Raw genomic sequence first — 11,030 nt, 5'->3', positions numbered from 1 at the left:
CCTAATTGCTTGTAGAATGTGGGTGTGTCTTGCAATGGATTGGCAGCCTGTCCAGGGTGTACCCCGCCCCATGCCCTACTGTAAGTCTCCTGGATTGGCTCCAGGTCTGCTGCCACCCTGAATACAGGATAAAGCGGTATAGATGATAATGAATGAGTGATTGAATAGAAGTCCTCTGCATGTACGGTTCTTTATGTTACAGTGCTTACACTTTAATGATTGCCCCAAAATAGACAGGTAATAGATTTGTTTGTTTTTCTCCAAGACTGTACATAGAATTTTACTGGGGTTTCTTTTTGTACAGTATAATGTAAATATTCTTAAAAAACATAAGACTACAGTAGAATATGTGCAATATGAAATAAAACCAAAATCAAATATTTATCATTTTAAAAGGTTTACTGTATAACACTTTTTAATAGAACCCTACAACAAAGTGTGCCCTTTCAGGAAGGGTTCTAGAGCCTGTTTGAAAAAGCGAGAACCCCTAACCATCAATAAGAAACATTTATTCTAACAGTAACCCATTTTAAGAGTCTTATTTTGTCTTCTTTATTTATTTTAAGAAAGTAAAAAAATATATATATGGTTTTATTTGTTATGCAGTCAACTCCAAAACTATGCTCATAAATGTAATAAAATCAAGAATCACCTTTTTTCCTGTACCAAATATTATTCTAATAGGAACTAATTAATCAATAAAAATAGAAATCGAACAAAATTAATAACACACATAAATAATTAAAATACAGACAATAATATGATTAATTATGAATGCATATTGGCAATATTTATGTGTAGTAGTCTACAAAGTAAAGATATCAAATATCAAAAGTGGATTATAAAGGGCAGGAACAACAATCAATATATATAAAATTTCTATATAAAATTTTTACAGGTTCACTGTGGTACAAGAAATTTGCAAATTGATTTATTTCTGCGTCTTGTAGAATATCTACAGCTCTTCTGCATGTATACACTTTTATCTGCAGGTAAAAATCCCAGAACAGCCTCCACATTGTTGAGCTCAGTGCTCTGTGGGGGCCAAAACCATCTGCTGCAGAGCAACGTGTACTCTCAACGTTAAAACAGTTCTATAATAACAGAATAAATTTAAAGTCAGCTAATGTGAAAAACATCAAATAAGCATGGAAGAAAAGACTCACTGTATATAAAAAACACAGGAGTGTGTGCTCTGTGTATTGTACGAGCAGCGTTCAAGTCTAACTTGGGACTTTTAAGTGTACAAAAGAACAGAACACACAGTGTCTCAACAGTGATGAGAGTAAAAACGTTGATTTCTCTATATAATTTCCTGCAGCGAGGGAGTTGCCTTCATGCTGCCTGTTTCACGCTGGCCTCCCAGCAACCTCTTTAATGGCCAAAAAATGTAGAAATTCCCTGAAGCTAGGTCAGAACTGGACAGGGGATGTGGTAATAACTTCCTGTAATGGGCAAGTGGTGTTGATGAATGATTATATGTACACTACTTGCGCAGGTTTGTGTCAAGTTTTCTATTGATTTTCAAGGATCAGGCGTTCCATCTCACTGAATGTTAATGGGAATGACTGAGTTCTGAGCCACTTTGGCTGGGACCATCATTCATGTTCGTACAAACTTCTTTAAAACATTTGTACCATTTAAATGTTTTACTGTAGCTAAATACTTCATCACCATTTTGAAGTCTTCTGTAATATGTCATTCAGTGTTACGCCTTCATTCATTAGAAATTTGATCACATGTCCCGGTTTGATTTGAACACCCCTTGTATCTCACTTGTATAGTTCTGGAAGAATGCACTCCTGAGAAGAAACATTTTCCTTTAGCAAGTCTCCCTTTGGAGGCAAATTAAAATGATTGACCTGTTTCTAAGCGCTCACACACCCAAGCTATTGGATTTGAACAAGCAGTGCTGATTGCACCTCATTGAGTGCTCCTCTACACCACCCTAACTGCCTAAAAAAATAATCAATTTCCAGAGTTATACAGAGTTATGATTTACTTAATAAATAAAATAATCTTCATATCCTGTATGCCCTAATATTGCTGATTGGTAATACTCAATATGTCTAACAATATCAGTATATACAATATGTATTAACATAGAAATTGTGGCTGGATCATCTAATCTGTCACTTTGTTTAAAAAGAATTGTGTGCTCAACACTGTCAGGTAGTCCAAGTAAAAAGATTCAGAGATGGGTTACAGACTTCATGCTGAATGGAATGTCGTGACGACTGCTCATAAAGATTTTCAAACCAAATATTCTACTGTAGCAGAAATGATGTGTTCAGTGTATGCTTATTATTTTGATGCTTCCTATGCAGCGGTTTATGATTGCAGAAATACTGGATTTGCATGTAAAATTTGAAATTGCACATTATTTTACAGTATAGATAGCATGAAAATATTGTATTCAACCATTTGGACTTTGGACTTTTCTACTTTGTTTTATTTGTCCTATTCATTATTCAAAGACCAAGGGGTGATTTTGTACTTTATTTCAAGCACTTTAGATAGTAACATATGATACATACAGTACCCTGCATGTAGCAATATGAAAATCCAAACTACAGAATAAGCAGTAGTTCTAGGTGTAATTCAAATCAGAGATTTATTTTAATGCATTTGTACTAATATGATTTTACTTATAATAACCCTTTGATTATGGTATCGTTTTTATTGATTTGGTTTCAAGAACAGAGGCGTTTGCACTTTTTAATATCTGCATCTCACACCAACCAATCATTGATTTTTCCCTTAAAACATTTAACTAATAAGTGCAATCAAGAGAATCTTCCACATTTTCACAATCGTTACTTTTAGATCCTGTATTTGAATAATGTACAAAATCAATGAAATCATTAAAAGTCACTCCAACTATGCGTCTGTACTGTAAAATAAAGTGCGGCTGGAAACTGTTCGTCTGGTTTTAAGTTTGGGCATTTCTAGACAAATGTTTTTCAGGCATAACTAACCCATCTCTGAATTTACAAGCAATGCTGTGTTTATTGTCTTATGTGTTTTGTACCTTACTGCTTCAGTTACACTGTAAAGTAGTGTGTGTGTGTGTGTGTGTGTGTGTGTGTGTGTGTGTGTGTGTGTGTGTGTGTGTGTAAAATACTATGATAACATGGAGTTAAATATGTTCGTCTTGAGTCTTGAACACCATGTATACCAGTAGATATCCAACTACTATGTAGTTACATTAAAATGTGAAAAGAGACATTGGTAGTTTGGGTTGTTCTTTTGTATAAGCCTAAGTAATGTCATTTCTTCAGTTTAATATCAAATATTAATAACCTGGAATGGAGAATGTATGAGAAAAAATATTTTCGAATCTATTTCAGTTAAAAGTAAAAAGTGTCCATGCTTAACATACTGTATAAATGTTTAAACAAAGAATAAACTATTTGAGTCTTAATCTTTAAAAGTACTTGTTAGAAAATTTCAAACTAATAATCTATTTAAAAAAAAAACAGAAACATTAAAATAAAAATCTTCAGATTTTAATTATAATGAACAACTAATCTTTTCACTAATTGTTGTATCTGCTGAAACAATGTAAAATACAGTCTGCCAATGCATCCAAAAAAAAAAAAAAAAAAAAGTGGGCAAACTATTTAGTTTGACGGCCTTTAGCATTTTTATGGTGTGCATTCATAATGAAATAATCATGGAAAATTCCATAGAGTATTTTTTTCTATGGGCAGTGATAGCTCAGTGGGTTACAAAAACGTTTCACAGTTTTGTAATGTATTTGTGACAAAGATTTAATTATTTATAATGAGATTGTCCTAAAGATGTTCAATGGTGGCTAATAAAACTGATTCCTCATGGTCCCAGAACCACTCTTTCACAGTCTAAATTCTTAAATAAGCCTATACCATCACTGAAGAAAAAGTCCACTGCTGGGATACCCTGGTCATTCAGTACTGTATGTTCATGAGTTTGTCCTAAGATTTTACCTTAAGAAACAAATAACTACTCACAGCATCGGTCAGGGGAAAATAATTGTTACAACCCAAAACATATTAATCACTGCAATAATTATCCAATTACGTATTAATTTGATTAAAAATGGTGCCTTTTATCTCCAAGCAGTGTCTAAAAAACTATATTATATTATATACTGTATAATGAATTATATTAATCTGTTTAGGCAGTAACTCAATTGTATAAAATCATTTCTTATAAGAAGAATGTAATAAAAGTATTACAGAAAGATTTATACAGTATATGATATAAAATAGGAAAAAATTCTGAAAAGCTGATAGCTGCTGTACTTTTTTTTTTTTTTTTTTTTTTGCCTTTTTCTAGAGCAGAATGATTGCACAACATATTGAACATCTTTAATAGAAGAAAACCCCAAGGATTTAGAGCACTACTGATGACTGACTACAGCTAGTATTCTGGCCTTTTGTGCTAAGATAAAAAGAGGATGGTTGATTTACCAAGTTGGGAATGTGTCTTGGAGCTGTTTCTAAACAACTGCTGATCGCAAGGGAAATTCAATCCATTGCACATAATTGCGTTTTATTTGGTTGTGTAGCCACTTTGCCATAGTCTGGAAAAAAATCCAAACTGTCACGCTCAGTTGGGACGAAATTGGTTCAGATGGTCAGGAACATCCCAGGAACCACGAAGGCACAGTCCATGTATGCACTGCGACCTGATGGAACACCTGTGTCACTGTCTACAGTCAAGTCACCCTGGACTAAAAGGCTGACATCCAATTAATATGTGTGTAGCTGACAACAGGTACAGTATAATGAAAAAGCCTTCTGGAGGAAGACCAGATGTGGATTAGGCATTCACCCCCAAGAACCCTATAGCAACTGTTAAGAATCATGCACTGGGGCACTTTTTTCCACCAGCTGCCAAAAAAATAAAAGAGCAGGGCTACCTTAGAATTCCTCAGCAAAACTGCTAATCATCAGCTTAGACAAAACTTGGGTGTTTCAACAGGACAATGACCACAAACTCACATCAAAGCTGGTTGTGTGTGAATTGATGAAGCAGGCTAGCTTTAAATTTAGAAGCCTCAACAGTATACAAAATTTGTGGTCTGTGCTTTAAAGACAGGTCACTGCTAAGAAAACAACACATTTAAATGAACGGTACTATTGCCACCAAGACGAATGGACAAATATTCAACCAAAATTTTACCAAGAAGTATTTGCTAAGTTTCTAAGGGACATTCAACCAAATATTGATTGGGCTGCATGTATATTTTTGAGCCTGCATATACAGTCATGGCCAAAAGTTTTAAAAAAGAATTACATAAATAACTGGCAGACCACAGGCAGTAAAGATGGGTGGACATGTCTCAGCCTCCATCACTCTCAGCACTGGAGCCCCCAAGGTTGTGTTCTGAGCCCTCTGCTGTACTCTTTGTACACATATGACCGTGTGGCCACTATCAACTCCACCACCATCATTAAGTTTGCTGACGACACCGTCGTGGTGGGCCTGATCTCTGACAACAATGAGTCGGCCTACCTAAAGGAGATTAGGAATCTGGAGAACTGGTGCCAGAGAAACAACCTCCTTCTAAACGTCAGTAAGACAAAGGAGTTGATAGTGGACTTCAGCACTAAGCAGGAGAAGAACTACCAGACCCCAGTCATCAATGACAGCCCAGTGAAAAGAGCTTCAAATACCTCGGTGTTCACATCACGCAGGACATGTCATGGTCCTGTTACATCAACACCATGGTGAAAAAGACCCGGCAGCGTCTCTACCACCTCAGACGCTTGAAAGACTTCAGACTGCCCTCCAAGATGCTCAGGAACTTTTACTCCTGCACCATAGAGAGCATCCTGACGGGAAACATCTCAACCTGGTTTGGGAACAGCACCATGCAGGACAGACGAGCTCTACAGAGGGTGGTGTGATCAGCTGAACGCATCACCCGCACCGAGCTCCCTGACCTGCACTCGATCTACAGCAGGCGGTGCTGGACCAAGGCCAGGAAGATCGTGAAGGACCTCAGCCATCGCAACAATGGACTGTTCTCTCTGTTGAGGTCAGGAAAGCGATTCCGCTCCCTGAAGACCAACACAGAGAGACTGAGGAGGAGCTTCTTCCCGCAGGCGATACAAACTCTTAATCAGTACACCACACAGTACTGACCCACGCATATGGTTTTTACACTCTCTGGACATACTAGACATTCGTTAACACTAGTGGCAACTGCACAACTACACATCGTGGTCATTAGTTAAATCACTCTATCACAAGCCACTTTAAATAAATCACTTTAAGCATATTTGCACTGCACAGGACACTTTAAATATGTGGATTAACATCATTCCACACAAAAATGACATAAATCTATACCTACTTTTCACAGCTGTTTTCTTTTTGTTCTATATTCCTTATATATTTTCTATATTGTGTATTTCTGTTGTAGTTATTTTATTTTAACTTTAATTTTATATTTTATATTTAATTTTATTCTTTCCTAGTTAAATTGACCTTTTTATTTTATTTTTCATATTTATTTCCTATTCATAGTCTTTTATTTTAAGGTCACGAGCAATTGTCTAAGCATTTCACTGCATATCATACTGTGTATGACTGTGTATGTGACTAATAAAATTTGAATTTGAAAATTTAAATTTAAAATATTGGAAATTGGAAAAGTTGCTTTTTTATAATAGCAATTTGCATATACTCCAAAATGTTATGAAGAGTGATCAGAGGAATTGCATAGTCCTTCTTTGACATGAAAATTAACTTAATCCCAAAAAAACCTTTCCACTGCATTTCATTGCTGTCATTAAAGGACCTGCTGAGATCATTTCAGTGATCGTCTTGTTAACTCAGGTGAGAATATTGACGAGCACAAGGCTGGAGATCATTATGTCAGGCTAATTGGGTTAGAATGGCAGACTTGACATGTTAAAAGGAGAGTGATGCTTGAAATCATTGTTCTTCTATTGTTTCGCATAAAAATGACTTCACAGGCAAAGATATTGTGGCTACTAAGATCGCACCTAAATCAACAATTTATAGGATCATCAAGAACTTCAAAAAAAGAGGTTCAAATCTTGTTAAGAAGGCTTCAGTGAGGCGAAGACTTTTGGAAGATGGCCTGGTGTCAAGAAGGGCAGCAAAGAAGCCACTTCTTTCCAAAAAAACATCAGGGACAAATTGATCTTCTGCAGAAAGTATGGTGAATGGACTGCTAAAGACTGGGGCAAAGTCATATTCTCCAATGAAGCCTCTTTCCGATTGTTTGGGGCGTCTGGAAAAAGGCTTGTCTGGAGAAGAAAAGGTGAGCGCTACCATCAATCCTGTGTCATGCCAACAGTAAAGCATCCTGAGACTATTTATGTGTGGGGTTGCTTCTCATCCAAGGGTGGGCTCACTCACAATTTTGCCCAAAAACACAGCCATGAAGAATATAGAATGGTACCAAAACACCCTCCAACAGCAACTTCTTCCAACAATCCAACAACAGTTTGGTGAAGAACAATGCATTTTCCAGAACGATGGAGCACCGTGCCATAAGGCAAAAGTGATAACTAAGTGGCTCGGGGACCAAAACGTTAAAATTTTGTGTCCATGGCCTGGAAACTCCCCAGATCTTAATCCCATTGAGAACTTGTGGTCAATCCTCAGGAGGCGTGTGGACAAACAAAAACCCACTAATTCTGACAAACTCCAAGAAGTGATTATGAAAGAATGGGTTGCTATCAGTCAGGATTTGGCCCAGAAGTTGATTGAGAGCATGCCCAGTCGAATTGCAGAGGTCCTGAAAAAGAAGGGCCAACACTGCAAATACTGACTCTTTGCATAAATGTCCTGTAATTGTCGATAAAAGCCTTTGAAACATATGAAGTGCTTGTAATTATATTTCAGTACATCACAGAAACAACTGAAACAAAGATCTAAAAGCAGTTTAGCAGCAAACTTTGTGAAAACTAATATTTGTGTCGTTCTCAAAACATTTGGCCACGACTGTACAGTAAAAATTCATAAGAGTATTTAAACTTCTGACTGCAATAAAAAAAGCAAAGCTGTTGAATTCTCAATTTTGATTGCTCAAATACTGTAGGTGTTGTATTATCAATGTTTTGATAATAAGACAGTGTCAGTATTTTGTATTACAGTCAGATGTAAAACTATAACTTGGTAACTTTGGAGTTTGGAGTTTCAAACGAATTCTAGTGAAAGAACAAATGGCTAATTCTCACTCACTCACTCTCACTTATCATCTATACGGCTTTCTCCTGTGTACAGGGTCACGAAGAACCGGAGAAAACCGGAGGGAACCCACCAAGCATGGGGAAAACATACGAACTCCATGCACACAGACCCGAGGAGGGAATCAAACTCAGACCCTGGATGTGCAAGTGCTAACCACTGAGCTGCCTCTTTCTAATGCTGTTATTATTTAAGTGGGAACAGGAATTCACAGTTCATTTACTGTTTCCAATATATTCCTTAATATTATACATCATAATTGCTAAATAAAATATTCCTCTTTTTTATTTTTTTTAAACTTGTTATGGTCACAACACAACACTTTAGCACCACCATGTCCTTGATACATTTCCTATAACAACATAACTCTCATTGTTTGTTTTTCCTTACTTACATTTTGCATATAATGTAAGTAAGGAATGATACAGAAACACTGGAAGACTGAGAGGTCTTTGTGTCTTAAGATCCTGGCAATATGTGTAAGGAAATATAAAACAAGCCTCCATACACTGTAATGCTTTGCTTGTGTTTCTGTAGTATTACAATACCTAACCTTAAACAGGAGACTCATTAAGTTATGATAGCTTGATTAAACATTAAATAATGCACATCTTTTTAAGTGGAAGTGGAGTTCATTTCAGGGACACGACTGTGCTGATCAGTCAACTCTCAAAGCAAAATAAATAGTGCTAATACTCCTGTGCACTTACTTACTGTTTTAAACAAGACAATGTAAGAGCTTCCAGGCATAGGAAAAGCAGAAAACGAGGATCCTCCTGCATCCATTTACCTCATTAGGTTGCCATGGGAACAAGCCTGGAGGCTGGCACTGTTAGATGCTGAAGCGTGAGCGGAGAGAGATGGAGAGAGAGAGAGAGAGAGAGAGAGAGAGTGTGAGAGAGATACAGCGAGGAGGAAGAAGAGAGATTGGGAATGACCCGTAGCACTGCTGCCCTGCATGGCCCACCTACACTAAACAAATGTGGCATCTAATCTTGCCTGGTGAGGAGGAGTCAGAGTGAGGGAAAAGCTGCGAGGCAAGAGCACTTCCAGTGCACAGTTCGGCTCAGGCACTATTTTAGTTAATGCCCAAGTTAAGGCCCCTTTAATAAAGCAGTCAAAGTGTCTTTTTAATTCCTGTCTCTGTGTACAGATCGAAATGGGAAGAAATGAGTGAAATCTTTATATTCCCTCTCTGTGTCTCGTCTCGTCTCATCTCATCTCGGACTGCAGCTCAGTGCAGGAAACCAGTGAATTGTAAGTAAGCCGTGACCCAGAAAACCCACAGAGGGACGGAGAAGCAGTAAGCCGACACCTCTGGAGAGATTTATGCGTCCTTTCTCCTCATCCCAGCATGGATTTCAGGTGATATAGGACACACAGGTTACAGTAATAAGTCCTCTGGGACATAAAGTGCAACACCAGTTAGTTACTAATGACATCTACTGTAGACATTAGCAAAAACAGACTCACACTTGTAAAAACAGTATGAAAGAAGAAAAGTTACCATAGGTTCAAACTGTGCATTGAAATAAAAGGACAGAAACAATCGAAGAAACAACTGTCTAATTTATAACCATAGCAACTACACAATAAATATTTGCCATGATAATAGAGTGTGATGTTGAATTTAAGTTAATTATTCCTCCAATTAACAGATAAGAAAATGTACGGTGATGATTTAAACGTATTGTTAAATGGTTATATTATTTGCTAAATTGTTACATTTTCTAATTAAATTGGTCAGACACTGTCAGAAGATCAAAAGATTCATGTCTCAGCACTTTAGGACAGTAAAGATTTCCACTTTGGAAAGGTTTTCAGGAATACTGAAATTCTTATTTACATGAAAAACAAAACACTTTGTGATGTGCTGAAAATAATGAAATGTCAGGAACAGTATCTTTGCATGCATCAGCTATTGATATCCTCACGATTACCTACATCATGTGATGCGAAAAGATTTTATGATTTATTCAAAGAAGCACCGCTGGAAATTCAGCTATGGTTATTGCCCAGTTTTGACTTGGACTGAGGTTAAAGCTTACATTTTTTAAAAGTGAAGTTACGAGTTATGAGACATCAGATATTGTGACACTAAAAGCTCTGAAACGATTGGCAAATTTTTTACCAGTTAATTTGACTTCTGGGCTGAAGGTGATTCATGCAGGCGCGTGTAGGAGACAGGATTAAAGGTGATAGACAGGCGAGGCACACATTAGACCATGTGTGTGTTCTAAGCTGCAGGATATAGGGACAATGGTCTCCTTCTCCATCTGTTTAGGTGTGTCCTCCTGTGCAACAATGCCTAATGACTGCATATTCATGATGGTTTAAAGGGATATTTAGGCATATTTTAGCCTAACCCCTATTCACTGTCGTAAGTGTGATTGGCATTAAAGTATACATACGTTACATATTAGGCAGCAAATGACAGCACAGTTCTCAAAATTGATGTATTGAAAGCAGGACAAATGGCCAGGATAAAGGATCTGAGAGACTTTAACACGTGCCACATTGTGATGGCTAAAAAGCTGGATCATCTCGGAAATGGCAGGCCTTTAGGGATGTTACTGGTATGCAGTGTATGTCTGGCAGCTTAAACCGCATGCACTCACACACTCATTCGCATACACACTTAAACTTCCATGCACGCACACACACTCAAACACAGAGATATTGTCTAAAGTGGTTATAATAATACATTTGCAATATTTTTTTGGTAACAGATTGTCAGAATTTAATTGCCCTTGTTCGTTTTCTCCTCAGTAATCTGTCACTGATTACATCAATATGACATCGAAAAACGACTTTGT

The sequence above is a fragment of the Clarias gariepinus genome, chromosome 23 (assembly GCF_024256425.1).
Source record: "Clarias gariepinus isolate MV-2021 ecotype Netherlands chromosome 23, CGAR_prim_01v2, whole genome shotgun sequence".
Lineage (NCBI taxonomy): Eukaryota > Metazoa > Chordata > Actinopteri > Siluriformes > Clariidae > Clarias > Clarias gariepinus.
Note: the sequence above shows the minus strand (reverse complement) of the source record.